The sequence below is a fragment of the Trichosurus vulpecula genome, chromosome 8 (assembly GCF_011100635.1).
Source record: "Trichosurus vulpecula isolate mTriVul1 chromosome 8, mTriVul1.pri, whole genome shotgun sequence".
NCBI lineage: Eukaryota > Metazoa > Chordata > Mammalia > Diprotodontia > Phalangeridae > Trichosurus > Trichosurus vulpecula.
In genome coordinates this window covers 75,008,791-75,029,220 of record NC_050580.1, presented here as the reverse complement: position 1 = coordinate 75,029,220, position 20,430 = coordinate 75,008,791, and positions in this window count along the sequence as shown.

Here is a 20,430-nt window from a genome sequence, read left to right as displayed (position 1 = left end):
ATGTTGAAAGAATATATACAGATGCCAAATTTCTTTTTTCTTTTTCAGGTGTGTTTCAACAATCCGGCTAGCAGCTTCTGTGGGGGAGTAAGATCCACCCACAGGCAGCACCCAGAAAGCTGCCAACAGCACAGGTTCTTTTGATCTGTTTAACTAAGGAAAGCAAGGGAAGGGGTTGACAAGCTTACTTTAACTCAGCATGTAAATATCATTCATTTAGTTCAGAGGAAAAAACCAGCATCCTGAACTTCAGAACAAAATACAAACAAATTACAAACATCAACAGACAGACCTTGTCTGATTCAAATACCAATACATAGTTACCAGAGTTCAACAAAGTCTCAGCAGCCAGGTTTACAAGGTGGAGGGCTCCTTAGCTACAGCTGCCCAGAGTCTCCTCATCAACACCATCTCGAGAGCCCTTAAACAAATTACAAACAGACAGACACAATACAATTCATAGTTACCAACGTCTAGGTTCAGCCCGGGAGCTCAGAACAAGGGCTGGCCCAGTCACGCGGCACCACCACTGCTGTGGGTAAGAGAGCTCCAAGGAACAGACATAAAAACCCCTGGTTTTTATATCTTTTTCAGCATCAGGGGTGAGTCACACATGCAACTCACCCACGTGACCTAGAATCGTCACAAAGAGGTGACTTAAACCCATGTGGTCTAAAAGCCTCTGCTCTCCCAGACATGTAAACTAGGCCCTCCCTGGAGTTAGCCCCACCTTGGGCCCCACCTTAGTTGCCAATCCACACCCACTAAGGTTTTATACCTAATAGGGGTTTGGGCCCTGAGGCTTAGCACTTAGTAAGACTCATTGAAATACACTGAATTAATCAAAGCAAACAAAAGCCAAACTCTTCAAAAGCTTAGCACTTAGTAAGACTAAATGAAATACACTGAATTAAAGCAAACAAAAGCCAAACCCTTCAAGGGCACTTGTTGAACTAAGTGCTAAGGAGCCCATTTTTCTTACCAACACAAGGTGTTCAATAAAAGTTTATTGCATGAGTGAAAATAGTTTATTCTTAATTAAATTTATTTATTTTTAGTTTTCAACATTCACTTTTATAAGATTTTGAGTTTTAAATTTTCCCTCCTCCCTCTTTTCCCTGGTCCCCAAGATAGCAGAAATCTGATATAGACTATACATGTACAATCATATTAAACACATTTCCATATTAGTCACGTCATGAAAGAACAAAAGGGAAAAACCACAAGAAAGAAAAAAAAAAGGGAGCAAACAGTACGCTTCCATCTGCACTCAGACTCCGTCGTTCTTTCTCTGGATGTGGATACCATTTTCCATCACAAGCCTTTTGGAGTTGTCTTAGATGCTTGCATTGCTGAAAGTCAATCATCGAACAATGTTGCTGTTACTGTGTACAATGTTCTCCTGGTTCTGCTCACTTCACTCAGCATCAATTCATGTAAGTCCTTCCAGATTTTCCTGAAATCTATCTGCTCATCATGAGGTCATATTTCTTAGTGGGGTTCAGGCAGCTAGGTAGCACAGTAGATAGAGAGCTGGGCCCGGAGTCAGGTAAACCAGGGTTCAAATGTGGCTTCAGACACTTACTAGCTATGTGACCTAGGGCCAGTCATTTAACCTCTGTTTGCCTCAGTTTTCTCATCTGTAAAATAGGGATAGTATAGCATCTACTTTGCAGGGTTGTCTTGAGCATCAAATGAGATGATAATTGTAAAGTAATTAGCCCAGTGCCTGGTATATATTAAACGCTTTCTAAGTGTTAGCTGTTATTCAGATACCCCTACCAGAAGTTTGATGCAGCCATCACAGCATTAGAGACATAGCAAGGGGACCAGGTACCAATTGCCTATATGAACAAATTTCAACAGTCACAAGCTATGGTGGTGCCTTGTTTTAGATTTGATTAGGAGGAAATAGTGATCATGGGCATATTTAGGAAGGGGTTACAGGAAAGCAAAAGTATCCATTAGTGGCACGTTTCATTCCTGCAGACATGGCCAAAGGCATAGATTTTACAGTTCAGCTCAGCCAATAGTTGCTTTATGAGATGGAATATCTTGGGTCTGTGATTTTGTTTGCTCTGAGTTTGAATCCAGGTATAACTATTTGAATTACTGTTAAAATGGTAAGTGACCCACCATTTTCAAGGGAAAATGCCAAGAACTGCTCAAAAGGGAGTGCTATCTAAAAATACTACAAGTGGAGATGACTATGAAGGTTGAGAAGGTCTTACAAAGGTAATAGCAGTATCCTTTGGACTCAGTTTCCCTACTATGCTATTTCCTTTCTGAACAGAAATATTTCCCACCTGGTAGATTATGACTGTGCCTATAAGACCCTTTGAATAATGTGGATCTCTATTGCATGATTGGTTGTACCAAAAGGTATTTGTGACTATTACCTCAAATCAAACAGAGCCAAGGGAGTTTTATACAACTGTTTCCCACCCCCTTTCATGGCAAATTTCTCTGCCCATGACAGGAGAACTATAAGTGTTTCATAATGAATCTTACTGTTACAATCATGTGGAATCACTAAGCCTACTATAATAGGATGAGGGTATAAAGGATACCGTTGCTTTATTTCTGCTCTTCTGAATTTGTGGCCATTACTTGTCTCTACCTCTTAACCTAGGGCAAAAAGAACAAGTCTGTTCTAGATATGCCATCTACTTGCTCATTAGCTTAACAATTACATATACATTTACATAAACATAATACATACACATTTAACAGTTACATATACAGAATTTGTGTATGTGATTATGCCCTTAGAGCCTCACATCCTTTCTGGTTAAATACACCTTTCCATTTCCGCGATATGAGGATCAAATATAACCTCAAAGGCAGGAAGTGATAAAAATATAAAAAGCTTTCATTCTTAATTGAGTAGTAAACTTTAAGAAAGGCAACAAGAATAGACTTTTCCCTTTAGGACTAGAACTTATGTGGTTGATTTCCAAATGTTTTCCAGTGGGTAAAAGAATATACTTAAAGGACTCATGATAGTTATAATTACATTAATAGCCTTAGAACTTCTACCGAATGAAAACAATGACAGATGGCTAAGTAAAGTTGATGATCTTAAAGTTCAGAAGAGAGGAAGGGAAGTCAAGTTAACAAGCACTTATCTTAAAAGCTTTACTAGGTAGGAGGCACTGTGCTAGGCACCTAGAGGTAAAGAAGGGCAACACCATTTCCAACTGCCTAGCAGGTATTTTGAACTGGATGCCCTATGGATATCTTAAACTCAACATGTCCAAAACTAAACTCATAACCCTCCCCTTTCCAAATTTCCCTATTACTCTCTAGGGCCTTTCATGAATTGTACCCTACTTACAACCTTTCCAATCTTCTTACACCTTATGCCCAGTGTATAGCCAGTGACACTGACCTCTTTGCTGTTCCATGAGTAGGTCACTGCTTCTCTTGACACCAGGACTTTTCTCTGTCCATTCCCCATTCCCGGGATGCTCTCCCTCCTCATCTCTGCCTCCTGGATTTTCTAGTTTCCTTCAAGTCCCAGCTAAAATCTCTCCTTCTGCAAGAAGTTTTTCCTGATCCCTCTTAATTCTACTGCCTTTCCTCTGTTGATTATTTCCTATTTATCCTGTACATAGCTTCTGTTTATATTTGTCTATACAATGTCTCCCTCATTAGATTGTGAATTCCTCAGGGATAAAGACCATCTTTTGCCTTTGTGCTTAGCACAGTGTCTGGCATGTAGCCGCTTAATAAATGCTTATTGATTGATGGACTATTTCTGGCATGAGGTGTACCTATGCAAAGGCAGGTAGCCAAGAGATGGAAGGAATGTGTGAGCAGTGGCAAGAATTTGGATAGACCAGAGAGTGGGTGCTGTGCAGTAATCCTGGGAAGGTAAGTTGGAGCCAGGTTTGAAGGGCTTTGAATGCCAAATAGAGCTATTCATCTTTGATTCTAGGGAAAATAGGAAGCCATTGATGCTTATTAAGCTTCTGAGGCCAGAACTGTACTTTGGAAATATCCCTCTGGCAGCTAGCTGTTGGAGGATAGATTAGAGAGGGGAGAGACTGGAAACAAGCAGACAAATTAGGAAGCTCTAGAAATACTCCAGGTGGCAGCTAATGAGAGTCAGGTTTAGGCTGACTGTTAAAGTAACACTCATAACATTTAGAACTTAGATTCCATTAAACAAACATTCTTAAGAGCATTGTTCAAAAAGATGAATTTACAAAGACAAAAATTAAACTGGCATCCTCTTCAGGGAAAAAACATTCTGGGGGTTGGAGGTGGGGAAAATGCATATGCATAAATGCAGGCTTTAAATTGTATTCGGTTTTGGCCACGAGGGGGCAGTGGTCACACAGTTCTAGTTTCCAGCTGTCCTTCTGGGCCAGTGCATTTCTGCTGACAAAGAACAAAGACAGCCAGCCCAAAGCGGAAGCCAGCCTGGGGTGTTTTATGTCAGTGTCTGATCCTGGTGATTTCAGAAAGGAAACTATACCACACAGAAAAATCGCAGAAGAAGAAAAAAAAGATGTGTTCAGACTAATTAACAGTATGAAAAGGATCCAAAAAATCAAGATTGAGATATAATTTAAAAACTGTTATGGAGGGGGAATGCATTAAGTCATCGCTTATTAAACAGCCATTAATATCCAGGAAGGACCTGCCCTGGGTCAGAGAATCAGAGAATTTGGCAGTAGAAGGAGATCTCAGCAGCCAACAAATCGAGCCTATTTGTGAAAGAAATCCCCACTTTAATATACCTGGCAAATGGTCAAACTAATCAGGTTGGGAAGCTCCTTGATGTTATACAAAATGGTGGACAGCAGGGGAAGTACTCGTGGGAGCTGGAATTCAGAACTTTCCATAGCAAATTAATTATCTTCATAGGATCATAGGTCTAGAGGTGGGAGGGATCTTCCAGCCATTTAGTCTAATCCCCTAATTTTATAGATGAGGAAACTGAGGCAAAATTAGTTAAGTGACTCGCCTTGCTTTAAATTACACAAGTAGTATTAAGTATAATGGCTGTGCATGGTTGTCTCATTCTATGGTCCCCGCCTGCTACGCTCATACTGTGTGCACTGCCTCCACCTGTCCCACTTTCTTCGCTTGCAGACACTACAAGGAGCTCAGAACTAGACATTCAAATTGAGAATTGAACAAGTTTTCCTATTAAGCCTTCCAATATCCCCTGCCTTAAGCTCATTCAGTATCTTCTCAGACTCACTCAATTCTTTCATCTTAACTCACTTCCAACAGTTAGTTAGGTGCAGTTTGTGAAAGGCCCTAGAGTATCTACCCCAAGTATATAAAGATTTCTCCCAGAGGAATGGGTGGATGAGAACAATTTGTTCCAATGGACATGAAGGAGGCTGAAGCAGGTGCTCTGGAGCACTTAGAGCTTGGTGAAACATTGAAGATGCCAAGGTCATCCCCTGCATCCTGACTTTTGTCTTGCCACTGGACTTCAATGACTCTAGAAGAGTGAGTGAGGCTCGGCCTCACTTAATCTAATTCATGCTCTAGACATTACCCATCATCCAAAATTTTACCTCAACATCATGACGTCATTGGTCCTCTTCAAAAACCAAGAACAAACAACATTGGTCCCTATCAAACTCTTTCGAATTCAGTGCCTCACTGTTCCTCCTCCATACTCACACACAAACTGCTAGGGCCTGACACTCCCTTCCACAGATCAAACTGACTCTCATTCACTCCCATTCTCTCTGTCCCTCTCATTCACATTACAGTTTCCCATGCCAATCATATATCTGTGTGTTTTTCATATTTAAATCTTAAATATATTTAACATGATTGTACATATATAACCTATATTAGATTGCTTGCTGTCTTAGGGGAGGAGGGAAGAGAAGGAGAAAAATCTGGAGCTCGAAATTTTACAAAAACGAATGTTGAAAACTATCTTTACATGTAATTGGGAAAAAATACTATTAAAGGGGGGAAATCAATGTTTCCTTTGGTCCTAGCACTCAGTTCCTGCTTCTTTCACCACATACACAGGTGCTATTTTCTCTAGGAATGTAGGGTAGTGGGAAAAGTGCTTGCCATGTCTGGATTTAAATCACATCTCTGCCTTGTGATTATAGGCAAATTACTCACCTTCTCTGAACCTCAATTTCTTTATCTGTATAATGAGGTGTTTAGACTGAAGGCATTCTAAGACCCTTTTAGCTGTAGATCTATGATTGAGCCAATGAAGACAATTCATTTACTATGAAAATTCTTAATTTCATTTCCCTAAGTCCTCATCCTCCTGAAATAGTGCTAGTCTGTGAATGACTGGTAGCTGTATACCATTATCAGGTGTACAGCTGAAACAGAGCTTAGCAATGGGCCCGGCACTTAGTAGGCACTTAATAAATATTGATGGATTGCACCTCCTGGCAATCCCGGACTCATCCAAGGATATGTCAGTAAATATCACACTAATAGCATCTATTTAAACTTAAAAAATATGAAACTGTACCATTAACTTTCCTATGTTTGAGTGTAGTTCTGGTGAATCACTGTTACTCATGTTTCTTATCTATCCTCTTCCCATTCCACCTTCCACTCCCAATTCCTCAGTAAAATGGGAGGAGCGTTGGAAGAAGGCATTTGGAGAATATTTGATTTTTTTCTTTTGGACCAGAGTTGTGATTGCATTATATAGGGAATCCCCAACGAGGAAACTCCCTCTGTCAATGTAAATCAGCATCTGCTATGCAATTTTTAATCTTATGGCAGTTTAATCTTAATGAGTCTCCAGGAGGCACTGACAGATTAAGAAACTTGTCACTGGAGTTCAATGACTCTCATCAAAGACTCAGTGAAATGATGACCCAACTAGTACATATCAGAGATGGACTTTGAATCTAGGTCTTTCTGACTCCAAGGTCAGTTCTCCAACTATTATGCCAGGCTACTAAAAAAACATATAGACTTCAATTTCTTCCTTCCCTCAGAATGTCCTCAATTTTTGCCATTTAAGACAAAGGGCTACTTTAAGTAGGGCTACATGATGTGGTGGGAAGAAATAACTTGCAAATAACTAAATACGATAGTGGTATGCAAATTACTTAGGACACGCAATAATTTTGATGTGATTTCATTTTGTGACAGCAGCAGTCATGTCATTTTGCTTCTAATAACACCAGGCTAAGTCAAAATATCTGACCATAACCAGATTAATCCAAATTGAGTTAATTTCCCTACATTTAGTTATTTTCTGTAACCTAAATGCATGTTTAATTGTTCTCTTTTGTTGTATTTAATTCTGAATTTAAAAGAATATATGTTATTCTAAGGAAACATGTAACAGTTCTAGTTCTTAAAGAGCACATTTCAATGACTATTAGAGATATTATAATTACTGTTGGTGTGGGGAAGTCAAGCAGTTCAAGGATCATTCAAGCCCACAATGAAACAGGATCAGTTCTACCATAGGACAAATAAAAGAGTGATCAAAAATTTAAAATAATGTGAAGAACTTACAAATCATTACTGCAAAACACCTTAATTAATTTTCAGATAATAGGCAAAGATTGTCAAAGGAATTTGGAAGCCAGACAGGTTGTTATTGATTCCTTTAGAGTACATAGGCTTCTTGAATTTGAAAAAATAGGAAGATTATTTTAAAAAACCAGCTGCTAACCATGGCTATGGAGAAAAAAATCCTGTTATAGACAAGATGCTACAAAGCCTGGAGCACTGATGATTAGAAAAAGGTAATTTTTACTGATGAAACTCACTTTTTTATTCAAGGCTATACCAAAATCATTGTCAGAAGAAATTCAGGTGAGTTGCTTTATCAAACTGTAATACATATACATATACGTATATATATACATATACATATACGTATACATAATATATATGTATATACTCTCCAAAATATTAGGGAATTTTTTACTTCCAGTGAGACTGAAACTTAGCCCCATTGAGGGAATAATGAACTATAATCATTATATCAATATACTGAAGTAAAAATGATTTGAGTTCTATTCCTGCCTCAGACATGTTTACTAGCTATGTAAGTTTAAGGAAGTCATTTCATCTCTTTTATCCTCAAAAAAATAAGGATAATACATGATTGTCATGAGGATATATATGTGCATGTATACATATATATGCAAACCTTCAAGTGCTATATATGTGTTAGCTGTTACTTTTTTATTGTTGCTACTATTATTATGGACTGACATTCACAAAGGGTGATATAATATTTTAAAATGAGCTTTTACCATGCTGTACATCCTGAAAAGTTGAAAAATGTACCAAGGAGATAGGGATAAGTATACTTCAATAACCTGAAAACTTATCTGATTTAAACCTCACTGAAAACCAATGGGGTGGCTAGATTTGGAAAAACGAATTGTTTAGAGCATCACGCAGAGCCAAGATGGTGGATTAGCGCCAGCCACCCAGCTGAATTGTCCCAATATTCCCCTCCAAATAACTTTAAATAATTCCTTAAATCAAATTTTGGAGTGGCAAAGCCAATAAAAGGTCAGGATACAATATTTTTCTGACCTAAGGAAACTTGAAAAGTTATCAAGAGACATCTTTGCCCCCATGGTGCAGGTCTGTCTGTGGTGGCAGCAACAATGGATGCCACTGCTGCCACTGCAGCAGCAGTAGCTTCAGGAGCTCTTAGCCTAGAGACAGTAGGGGGTCAAACAACTGGTCAGAAAGAGATTATGGGGGAGCCTTTGCTGGCACTGGGTATGGCTGGCACTGATTGACAACTTTATTGCCTATAGTAGTTCTGGATCACAGTTCCAGGGTGGAGAGGAGCGTTAGTGTTCAGCAGCACAATAAATCCTAAAGCTTAGAACAGTGCTTCCCCACATCCAGGTGAGCAGAGCCCAACTTTAACATAAAGTTTCAAGTCAAGAAATATGCCAGAAAATGAGCAAACAACAACACAACAAAAAAGAATTTGATCATTAAAAGTTACTATGGTGGCAGGGAAGACCAAGACATAAACTCAGAAGATATCAACGTGAAAACTCCTACAACCAAAGCCTCAAAGAAAAATTCTAATTGGACTTAAACCCAACAAGAATTCCTGGAAGAGTTAAAGAGATTGGTAGAGGAAAAGCTGGGAAAAGAAATAGAGTTATGCAAGAAAATTACAAAGAGAGAATTAACAGTCTGGTTAAAAGAAGCACAAAAAATACTGAAGAAAATAACACATTAAAAAACAGAATTGGCCAAATAGAAAAAGAAGTACAAAAATTCACTGAAGAAAAGAACTCCTTAAAAAGCAGAATTAGCCAAATGGAAAAAAGATGTACAAAAGTTCACCAAAGAAAAGTCCTTAAAAATCATAATTGGACAATTGGAAGCTAATGACACCATGAGACTTTAAGAAATAATAAAATAACCTCCAAAGAATGAAAAAATGGAAGAAAATGTGAAATGGCTCATTGGAAAAAACATCTGACCTAGAAAATTGAAGAGAGATAATTTAGGAATAATTAGACTACTTGAAAGCCATGATCAAAGAAAGAGCCTTCTCTTTCTCTGAGGTACGACCTCATACCTAACAGGTTGGTTAATATAACAGAAAGGAAAATGATAAATGTTGGAGGGGATGCGGAAAAATTGGGACATTAATGCACTGCTGGTGGAGTTGTGAACTGATCTAACCCTTCTGAAAAGCAATTTGGAACTATGCCCAAAAGATTATAAAACTGTGCATACCCTTTGATCCAGCAATACCACTGTTAAGTACGTATCCCAAAGAGATTTTTTTTTAAAAAGGGAAAGGGACTTATTTGTACAAAAATATTTATAACAGTTCTTTTGTCAGTGGCAAAGAATTGGAAATTGAGGGAATGCCCATCAATTGGGGAATGGCTGAACAAGTTATGGTATATGGTTGTAATGGAATACTATCGTGCTATATAAAATGACAAACAGGCAGATTCCAGAAAAACCTGGACTTACATTAACTGATACAAAGTGAAGTGAGCAGGGCCAGGAGAATATTTTACACAGTAACAATAACATTGTATGATGACCAGCTATGAATGACTTAGCTATTCTCAGCAATACAATTATTCAAGACAATTCCAAGGACTCAGTGAAAAATGTGATCCACATCCAGGAAAGAATGGATAGAGTCTGAATGTGAATCAAAGCAGACTATTTTCATTTTTTAAATTTTTTTCATGTTTTTTTTCTTTTGGTCTGTGTCTTCTTTCACAATATGACTAATATGGAAATATGTGACATGATTGCAAATATACAATCTATTCAAATTGCTTATGGTCTCAGGGATGCGGGAGGTGAAGGAGGGAGGGAGAAAATTTGGAACTCAAAGAATTTTTAAATGAATGTTAAATATTGTCTTTACGAGTAATTGGGAAAAATACTACTATCAAATCAAAAATGACTTCATTTCCTGTTTCTTCTTCATCATCATTATCATCATTGGTAATATTTATATAGTGCTCACTATGTGCCAGGCACTGCACTAAGTGTTTTACAAATATTATCTCGTTTGATATTGACAACTCTGACAAGTAGGTGCTTTTATTGTCTTCATTTTATAGATGAGGAAACTAAGACAAACAGAGGTTAAGTGACTTGCTCAGAGTCACACAGCTAGTAATAAATCATAGATCATACATTTAAAGATAGAAGTAACATTTGAGATCATCTAACTCAATCTTCTCATTTTACAGTTGAGGAAACTGAGGCAAAAAGATGTTAGATGACTTGCCCAAAGTCATATCAGCAGTAAGTGGCAGAGCCAAGATTAGCACAGGTCCTCAGAGTCCAAATTTGGTACATTACACTGTAACATGCTGCCCGGGGCAAGCTCATTAGAATTTAAATCTCTTCTTTGTTATAAAGGATGGCTCTCTAAAAGAGGGGAGGAGGCGGGGATACAAGGGGAAATCTTGATTCTAAATTATATCTTCTATATTTTAGATGATACGAAAGCAAAAGGAGTCAATGAAAACTACTTTTAAAAAAAAAAAAAGAAATTTAAAGTCACTGCTTTCCTTTAGTTATTCAATCAAATAGTGAGTCACAATATGAACCTATTCTGGGCTGGAAATCTGAAACTAAAAGAGGTTATAAGAGTCTGTTTAGGTTCTATGAGTTTATTTTCTTGTTCCTCCCACATACTGCATGTTCATTCTACTGGCAGAATCACTTTTGCTTGCACCTGTGTGGGTGAGAGTAGAATAGAAGTGGAATTAGGAGTTATCAGGAAATGAGTTACCACACCCTTCTAGGCCTTTTTCATGTAACACCTGAAATACCTCTGACTTTGATTATAATGCATTGTCTGAACTGATTGCCCTGTCATTCTGTGAGGCGCAGTGTAAGGTGTAAGGTTAATATGTCTCTGAATCTGGCACAAGACTATGTCCATGGGACAAGGCGGGGCAGGTCCTTTCTGTCTCTTAAAGAAGAAATTAAGTTGTCCAATCACTTCATCAATTTCCTCATGAATTGTGTATGTCTTTGCATGAATAAGGTTTAATAAAAGAGTTCCTCAGTGTACTGGTATTTACCTATAGAGCATATCTGGAAAAACAAACGACCATTAGAAATAAATGTCATCTTAAATCAGAGAAAAAAAACAACAGTGAATTAAGCAGATTTCAGGAGGTCCTGACCTGTGACTTTAATGGCATGGGGAATTCCTAATGATCAATTCATCTATAACTGAGAAGTCCTGAAAGTTACCTAGATCGGGGAGCATCTATTCCTCTCTTCCTTTTACAGATAGGGCAACTAGAGGCCAGAGGTTAAGTGATTTGCTCAAGATCACATAGGCAGTAATCAGCAGCTCACAAAGCCTGACTCACAAAGTCCTGTGCTCTCTTCACGATGCTAGGCTGTCTGTGGCATTCAGAGACTGTAACTTGCCTATGATCAAAAAGTTACAGTTAGAAGCAGTACTCAAATCTATTTTTTCCTGTCCTCTAAGGCTGTCCCTAGGTACACAGTGGATACAGTGCTGGACGTGGAGTCAGGAAGACTATCTTCCTGAGTTTAAACCTAGTCTCAGTCACTTAAAAGCTGTGTGGCCCTGGGCAAGTCACTTAACCCTGTTTGCCTCAGTTTCCTCATCTGTAAAATGAGCTAAAGGAAATGGCAAACCCCTCCAGTATCTTTGCCAAGAAAACCCCAAAAGGGGATACGACTGAACAATGAAAACAATGCTGGTTCTGAACTCAAAAACTAAAAAGTAATACTTATTTCACTACTTCAAGAATCTGAGATTTCATAGATGTGGTGACTCCCTCTACAAATGTATATCTCATGCCCTGCCAGACATTATACACCCTTGCCTTCTTAAATAGATAACTTAATGATTTGTTATTGCCAAAAAAAATTTACCAAATGACTAAACCTCTGCTGATAAACCTCTTCAAATTTAGGTAATCTAACCCTGGGATGACAGACAGCCTAGCATGGGGCGTAGATATTCCCAGATGAACTTTCCAGATGGGTGGGTCCAAACTGGAAAGAAGACAACTATTAAACCACCATGAACCACTAGGTGGCGCTAACATTTAAAAATTTATACCAAGGATGACTCCTTTTTGAGTGAGAAAGGTGTTTGGTTTCCTTCAGTTCTATGTGTGAGAAGATGGGCCCTACTCATAGTCTCGTTGTTCCTCTGTTGCACAGGAATAGGCCCTAACATTAGCGTAAATAAACCTCCATCCAGAACTTGGGCTACGATAATTGCTTCTGACCTTTTTACAAAATTTAGAAATGAGACAAAGGAGACTCTAGCTAGAATTCAGGGGGTTCATTTCTGATGCTTGTGAACCCTGTATGTTACTTTCTACTTCTGCTGGAGATGAAGTCCAGGTACATGCCATTACTAGAAGTGTAACCCTGAACAAATCTCTCCCCAAACCTCAGTTTACTTACCCATAAAATGAGGTGTCTCCAGCAAAATGACCCCTACATTTCCTTTCATCTTTGACATTTTATGGTTCAATAAAAGCAATCTCCCTATCCTCAAATTTCCCATAAAACTTAGTTTGGACCTCTTCTGTGCGTCATCACATGATGCCTTATATCATTCTTATTCATGTGCATGGCATGCTCCGTATCACAAGCTCAGTGAAGGGAACAAATATGACATTTTTCACCTTTGTGTGCCTCTAGTAGCATAGCGCAATTGACAAAGGGCTGGATTCTCAGTCACAAAGTTCTCAGTTCACCAAACCCCCAAAGTTGCTACAATGTGTATGGATGCCCGTTGACCTAATGAAACCTGGGAATGGCCTTAGATTTAAAAGGCCAAGGTCTGGAGAGGATTCTGGGAAGATGGCAGAGTAGGTCAGAAAACTTTCAGCCCTCCAAATTTTCCCCGCAGAAAAAAACTGAACATTGCCTCTGGGGGAATGTAGGGCAGCCAAAATAAACAAAAGTCAGGGTAAAACAGTTGTTCACCTAAGACAACCCAGGAAAGATCTGACCTCCAGGGGCAGAGGTTCGGCACAGTGAAGACCAAACACCTCTGGGCCAACTCTGCAGAATCAACAAACAACAAGCCCTTGGGGCCTCTGGTTTGGGAGGCGGACAGCCTTAGAAACTTTCATCTCCCGGAAAGCTGTGCTGACCTGGGGTTGTCAATCCAGGAGAGAAAGCGATAGCACACATCTGATGAGTGTTGTAACGAGGGGCAGGGACCCTGCTGGCTGTGGGCACTTGCAGGAGAGCAGTCCCTGGTTTCAGTTCCGGGGCAGATAGGACAACTATAGTTTGCAGCCACCAGAGGGACCACAGGGAGCAAGGTCATTTTCAGCACAGTGTGGCTGGGGGCCCTAGCTGTGGCTTAGGAATGGAGAGTTGGGCCCTGAAGAAGACCTCAGAAAATAACAGTAGGAAGGACTTGAGGCTAGGGGCAGCATTCCCCATACCTCTGGACTACAACTTGATTACACTAATAGCTGCTAAAAACAAAATAAAACAAGAAAAAATTAAAATGAGAAAACATAGGAGAAAGTACACAACCATAGATAACTACTTTGGGGATAGAGAAGATCTGGGTTCATAGTCAAAGGAACACAATAAAGATAAAAAAAAAGCCACTCTTTTTTCAATGAGAAATGTCAAATGATCCCAAGCACAAAGAGTTCTTGGAAGAACTTAAAAAGGACTTTAAAAATCGAGTAAGAGAGATTGAGGGGAAAATTAGAAAAAATAAGGCAATTCCAGAAAATCAAGAAAATTATGAAAAGAAAGTCAAACAAATAGAGAATCAAAAACTTTAGGAAGAAAATAATTCCTTGAAGAGTAGAATTGATCAAAGGGAAGCTAATGACATTCTAAGACACCAAGAAGTAATAAAACAAAATCAAAAGAATGAAAAAAATAGAAGAGAATGTGAAACATTTCATCAGAAAAACAACTGATCTGGAAAACCGATCGAGGAGAAATAACATAAGAATAGTTGGACTACCTGAAACTTATAACTTAAAAAAAAAAAGAATCTTGATACAGTATCACAAGAAATTAGCAAGTTAGTTTGCCCTGGAGTTCTAGAACAAAAAGGCAAAGCAGAAATAGAAGAAAAAATCCACTCATCACCACTAAGAGGAAAACTTATAAGAATATCATAGCCAAGTTCCAAAGCTCCCAGGTTAAGGAGAAAATATTGGAAGAAACAAGAAAAAAAAATTTAAATATCATGGAGCTACAATAAGGATTAAACAAAACCTAGCAGTTACTACTCTGAAGGTCTTGGGAAACTATATTTCATAGAGCAAAGGAGCTGGGGTTATGACCAAGGGCAACTTACCCAGCAAAAAGATGGACATTTAACAAAGTGAAAGATTTTCAGGTATTTGTGACACAAATAACAGGACCTAAGGGAAATTTTGACATTTAGCATCCAGGAGAAAGATAAGATAAACATTAAGGACAAATTATAAGGGACTCAATAAGGTCAAATTGTTTACTTCTTATATATGAAAATATTATCAGTTCTATTATGACTGTCATTTTTATTTGAGCAGTTTGAAAGAAAAGCTTGGGATAAGCTGAGTATGATGGGCTGATTCTAAAAAAAATAAAACTGTAGGGAGAGATAAAAAGGAGCAATTATCTCATACAAAAGAGGTATAAAAGGAAAAATTGATACAGTAGAAGCTAGTAAGGCGGGTGGGGGGGCAGGTAGTTCAGAAACCTTACTCTCATCAGGAATGGCTTAAAGAGGGAACAACATCTATATCTAAAAGGGTATAATAGTTTTCTAATTTCAGAGAGAAATAAGAGGGCAAGGGGATAGGGTGAGGGGGGAGAGGATAAGGGAGGGACTATTGGAGGGGTGGGTAGGTTAAGAAATAGGAGGGCAAGGTAGCAGGTAGAAGTAAAGCAGAAGAGTGAGGAGGGATAGAAATAGAGTGAGAAGGATAGTGAGGAAAAATAGGAAGGTGGAAAATATACAACAAGTAATTATAGCTTAGAACGAGAATGGGATGAATTTGCCCACAAAATAGAAACTGATAGCAGATTAAAAATTTGAATTCAACAATATGTTGCTTTCAGGAAATGCTATTAAAATGAGAGATACAAACATAAAATAAAGGTCAGGAGTAGAATTTATTATGTAAAAAAATCAGGGGTAGTAATAATAATCTCAAACAAAGTTAAAGATAAAATAGATCTCATCAAAAGAGAAAGATAGGGAAACTGTACTACATGTCAGCCATATTATTCAATATTATTTTAGACTATTTAAAATAACTAGACAGTATAAAATACCAGAAAGTATACCTGCCAAAACAGACACAAAAACCATATGAACACAAACATAAAACACTTTCTATGCAAATAAATTCAGATCTAAATATTTGAAGTAATATTTATTGTTCACAGGTAGGTAAGGGCAATATAATTTTTTTTTAAAATGACAGTTTTACCTCACTAATCTATTTATGTAATGCCATCTCAATTAAATTACTAAAAATTATCTTACTGAGTTAGAAAAAAATAATAACAAAGTTCATTTGGAAGAACAAATGTTTGGAAACTTCAAAGAAACCAAAGGGAAAATATGTAAAGGAAGCAGATTCAGTAGTATCAGACCTTAAACTATATTGTAAGGTGAGAGCATTGTTGAACTGTAAAATGGATAATTTTGATTATTTTGAATTAAAATTTTCTTATATAAATAGAATCCATGCAGCCAAGAATAGAAGGAGTGCAGAAAATTGAGAAAAAACTTTCAGAGACAATCTCTCAGATAGAATGCGATTGGGTTGGAATATTGGCGTGGTATAGGATATAATGAGCTGGTTGATTTAGAAAAACATGGAAGGGCTTGAACTTATGAAGAAAGATGCTATCCATCTTCAAAGAAACAGATGATGAGAAGAAATAAGCATAGTACGGTCTTACATATATGAGCATATATGTGTAGATATGTGGATGTTTATAGATATCTATGTATATGTTCGTACATATATATATGTATATATATGTATATACACATTTTTTCCACGCTTAATTGTAGCTTTCTTTGGGGGAAGAGAAAGAGGTAAAAATAAAGTAAAAAGTGCACAGCAAAGAACAAAAGAAAACCTACAAGGAAGCAAAGAAAAACTGGACAGTTTGAAAACAATATATTGTATTTATTATATAGATTTTCTTAAAATGGAAATTTGTTGTTTTATATTGAGTCTTCTCATGTTCCGCTGTGTATGTGGCAATGTTTTTTTTTCTTTTCTTATTTTGTATTTAAGTTTAAAATAAATTTTAAAACTTAAAAAAAAAAAGGCCAACATCTCCCATTCCATTTGGGACCATCTCCAGTCGTCCTGATCTATATTCTGCCACTGGACCCAGATGGCTCTGGAGGAGAGAGTAAGGCTAGTGATTTTGCACAGCCCTGCCTCACAAATCCAATTCACTTGCAAGTCAAAACATTGCCTTTCTTATGTCATTGGTCCTCTTCAAGAATGAAGGCCAAACAACACCAACTAGGTCCGTATTCCAATTAAAAAAAAAAACTAAGACAAAAAGGACCCATGTGTGCAAAAACATTCACACTAGCTCTTTTTAATGTAGCAAATAATTGGAAGCTAAGGCGGTGCCCATCAGTTGAGGAATAGCTGAATCAATCACAGTATATGAATATAATGGAATACTATTGTGCTATAAGAAATGAAAAAATAGATGGTTTCACAGGAACCTGGGGGATACCAGAATGAACTGATGCAGAGTGAAAGAAGAATAGTGAAGGAAAACAATTTATACAATAACTATTATAAAAGGGGAAAAAACTACCTTTGAAAGACTTGAGAGTTCTGATCAACTCGATGACCAACCATGATTCTAGAGCACTGAAAACGAAGAATGCTCCTACCTACTTCTTGACAGAGAAGTGATAGACTCAGGATACAGAATAAGATATACATTTTTCAGACCCAGCTGGTATGGGAATTTATTTTGTTTGACTATGCATATTTGTTACAAGGGCTTTGTTTTTCATTTTTTTCCTTCAGTTGAAGAAAGAAAGGAAGGAAGGAAGGAAAGAGAGAGGGAGAGGGAGAGAGAGAGAGAGAGAGAGAGAGAGAGAGAGAGAGAGAGAGAGAGAGAAGGAAGGAAGGAAGGAAGGAAGGAAGGAAGGAAGAAAGAAAGAAAGAAAGAAAGAAAGAAAGAAAGAAAGAAAGAAAGAAAGGAAGGAAAGAAAGAAAGAAGGGAAGAAAGAAAGAAAGAAAGAAAGAAAGAAAGAAAGAAAGAAAGAAAGAAAGAAAGAAAGAAAGAAAGAAAGAAAAAGAAAAAGAAAGAAGGAAAGAGAGAGGGAGGGAAGGAAGAAAGGAAGAAAGGAAGGAAGGATTAAAAAAAATTTCCAAAAAGACCAATTCAAATTCTGTATCTCACACTTATTAGTTCTGTGAGCATGGGGAAGTCATCTAAGCTCTTTGGAGCTCAGTTGTCTCATCTTTTAAAATGAGGATGATGATAATACCTGTAAAATCCTCCTCACAGGGTTGTTATAAGGTTTGTGTGATACAGGGCATATAAAGTGCTTTGCCCACCTTAAAGTATGGCATGGACATCAATTCTTATTGTTATCCTAGATTATTATCTTGATCAGATCTAGGCACCACAAGGTAAAGCAGAGACCAGAGTCAACCTAGTTGGCAGACGAGCAGGACTGTGCCATGGTGGGGTACCACTCAGCACACCGCCTCTGCTGATGTGGTATCAGGTTACTTCCTCTCTAGAGAAATCAGAGGAGCTTTCCATGGGGTGGAGGAAAAGGAAAACCCAGTATCCAGGATGTCCATTTCTACCCTAACCAGTTATTTATGTAGATATCTATCCCAGGATCAGGAATCATTATCATACCAAGAGATCGATGCTCCCACCTCTATGTGAGGTCACATACTGGAACTCAGCTGAAACCTACAACTTCTTGGTGACTACCAAGGAAATGTGTCTGAAACTGTTCCCAACACCAGACTACTTTATGTTCTTACTAGGCTAGAGTTTGATGCCAGGATCTGCCCTCTCAAGGATCATTAGCCCCATATCCCTATATACCCACCACCCTCTGGTGCTTTGTACCTAGCACCCACTTCTCCTTTCCCCTTTACATATAGCTTAGTCCTTAACCTGAAAAGGCCAGGTCTCCCAATGCATGCTGGGCCATCTCTAGTCATCCTGGTGAATATCAGGCCACTGGACCCAGATGGCTCTGGAGGAGAAAGTGAGGCTGGTGGCAACCTTGCACAGCCCTCCCTCACTCCAATCAAAGTCAACTGCAAGTCATGTCATCATTTGCCTGATGTCATGGTCCTCTTCAAGAACGATGGACTGAAATGGTAAGGCAATAACAATGTGGATGATAATTGTCGAAATGCCTATGTAGTTCCGTATCGCAAAGTATATGAGACTCTCCACGTAGAAGGTAGAAGCAGTAAACCATTTATTCAGATACCAGAGGACCATATCCCACAAACCATTTATCCAGTCAGTCCACTTCATCATAACAGCAAGGTACCCAAAACATTCAATACAGAATATCACAGCATGGAGCCTGGCCATCCCAAAAACTTCTCCGACCCCCTGCTGGGGTCTTCCCAAAACAAACTCACAGTACAGCTGTCAGCCTGTTCAGTTCTAACAGTCACGAGGGCGGCCATTAGCGGCCATTAGCAGCCATTAGTAGGCATAACATTTCTCTCTTTCTCTCTCAGCATTTTCTGTGACATAACTTCCTTTTCCTGTCAGGAAGCTCCTTCCACCACATGTAACTTAGGCTTCCTGTGATGTAAGCAGGTCACATGGCCTATTAATGGGTGGGAAAGATCTTCAAATCCAATTGCTACTACGTGGACAAACACGCATACACACACACACAGACACACACACACACACACACACACACAAACACAATAGTTTAGTCCAAGTGACTTTGGGATGGTTTATTTGCAAAGGTAACAAGTATAAAACAAGCGTAAAAATTTTGAGTGTTAATGAAAAAAGAATCACAGTTTCAGTTAAAAGAGACTTCAGTGACCCACACCTGAAGAATTCTACTACAACATTACTCACAAGTGGTTCCCCGCCTCTGCTTAAGACCTCCAGTGAGCGAAATTTACTCCCTCCCAAGGCATGATTGATTTGGAGTTAAAGACCCTGAGTTCAAATCCTATTCTATTTGTTACCTGTGTGACTCTGGGCAAGTTGGTTAAACTTTTGAGAGCCCAGTTTCCTTATCTATAGAATGAGGGGATTGGCCTAGACGCTTTCTAAGATTCCTTCTAGCTCTAAATCTGTGGTTCTTTGATGTCAAGTTTTTCCCCATTTGTCAAGCGTACAATGGCCACTTTGCAAATTCCACACCGCATTTTCATTTTTCAACTTCTTTGGCTTTTACCAATTGGTCCATTAACAATCTGCAACACACCCTGGGCCAACTGGAAGTGTCCACCACCACCACCACTACCACCTAGTTGGGCCTTGGCCCTCCACTTATAGTCTGCCCTGTGACTAACCACACAGTTGTCTTCATTATTGCTCCCTTCTTCCCCCAAGGGGCCAGATGCTGTAATCAAGGGTACTGTCAGCTCCCCACGCCCTCCAGGGATGAAACCAAAGCAGCTGATGATTAAAAGCAATAAACAGGGCCTGAGAGAGAGGACCCAGGTGGTCCAAGCTCACGGCAGAATACATAAACAGAATGCTACCTAAAAGTCAAAGCCCTGCAAGAGACAGGTGTTCTTGGAGGCCCAGGTAGCTAGACCTAGATTATTAATTCAGCAATTCAATTTAACAAACATGTATTAAGCAGCTACTATGTGCCAAGCATTGTGCTGAGTGCTGGGAATACAGAAACACAAAAGAAATAATTCCTGCCCTTAGGAAACTTTCATTCTATTGGGAGTGGGAATGGGGGTATGTATATAGAAAATCAAATGCAAAATATAGTCAGAG